Below are 1,153 nucleotides of genomic sequence, written 5' to 3' on the forward strand. Positions count from 1 at the left end.
GTAACAAAACGGAGACCAGGAACACAACTGACACCAGCTTCACAGTGGACGGACTGCGATCTGGGTCCTTGTATGAATTTGCTGTGTGGGCAGAGAAAAATGGAGCCAACAGCTCCGTGATGACTTGCGAGGCCACCACTGGTGAGAATGACCTGTTGCTTATTTTCTTTCTTCTCCCCTTTTAAAGGAATGTTTGTTTGTTGTTTATTTATTTATTTATAGTTTATTGTCAAGTTGGTTTCCATATAACACCCTATGCTCTTCCCCACATGTGCCCCCGACCATGACCCTCCCCTTTCAGCCCTCAGTTTGTTTTCAGTATTCAATAGTCTCCCATGGTTTGCCTCCCTCCCTCTCCCTAACCCTTTTCCCCACCTTCCTCTCCCCATGGTCCCCTGCCAGGTCTCTCCTGTTAGACCCATGAGTGCAAACATATGGTATCTGTCCTTCTCCTCCTGACTTATTTCACTTAGCATGACACTCTCGAGGTCCATCCACTTTCCTAAAATGGCCAGATTTCATTCTTTCTCATTGCCAGGTAGTACTCCATTGTGTATATATACCACATCTTCTTGATCCATTCATCATGTGATGGACATTTAGGCTCTTTCCATGATTTGGCTATTGTAGAAAGTGCTGCTATGAACACTGGGGTACATGTGCTCCTGTGCATCAGCACTTCCGTATCCCCTGGGTAAATTCTCAGCAGTGCTATTGCTGGGTCATAAGGGAGTTCTATTGTTAATAATCCAGTGAAGAACTGGGCAGAAGACATGAATAGACACATCTCCAGTGTTTATTTATTTTTGAGAGAGAGAGCGTGAGCAGGGGAGGGGCAGAGAGAGAAGGGGACAGAGCATCTGAGGCAGGCTCCACACGGACCCAATGGAGCCCGATGCAGGGCTCAAACTCACGAACCGTTAGATCATGACTTGGGCCAAAGTCGGACGCTTAACCAACTGAGCCACCCAGAGGCCCCATCTCTCTCTCTCTCTCTCTCTCTCTCTCTCTCTCTCTCTCTCTCAATCTCTCTCTCTCTCTCTCTTCCTTTCTCTCTCTCTCTCCCTCTCTCTCAATGATTGGTGGGGGAGGGGTGGAGCACTTATAGGACAACAGAGCAAACTCTCTGGCCCACCATCTCTTCGGGTCGCCT

At 48.0% G+C, this 1,153-nt stretch overlaps 1 protein-coding gene across 1 annotated transcript in view; it reads right to left on the reverse strand.

Moving 5' to 3' along the window:
- The window catches only part of PTPRH (protein tyrosine phosphatase receptor type H), a 19,880-nt gene that overhangs the window by 13,895 nt on the left and 4,832 nt on the right, over positions 1-1,153 (reverse strand). The gene's annotated exons all lie outside the window — the stretch shown is intronic.

The sequence above is a fragment of the Suricata suricatta genome, chromosome 16 (genome assembly GCF_006229205.1).
Source record: "Suricata suricatta isolate VVHF042 chromosome 16, meerkat_22Aug2017_6uvM2_HiC, whole genome shotgun sequence".
Taxonomy (NCBI): Eukaryota; Metazoa; Chordata; class Mammalia; order Carnivora; family Herpestidae; genus Suricata; species Suricata suricatta.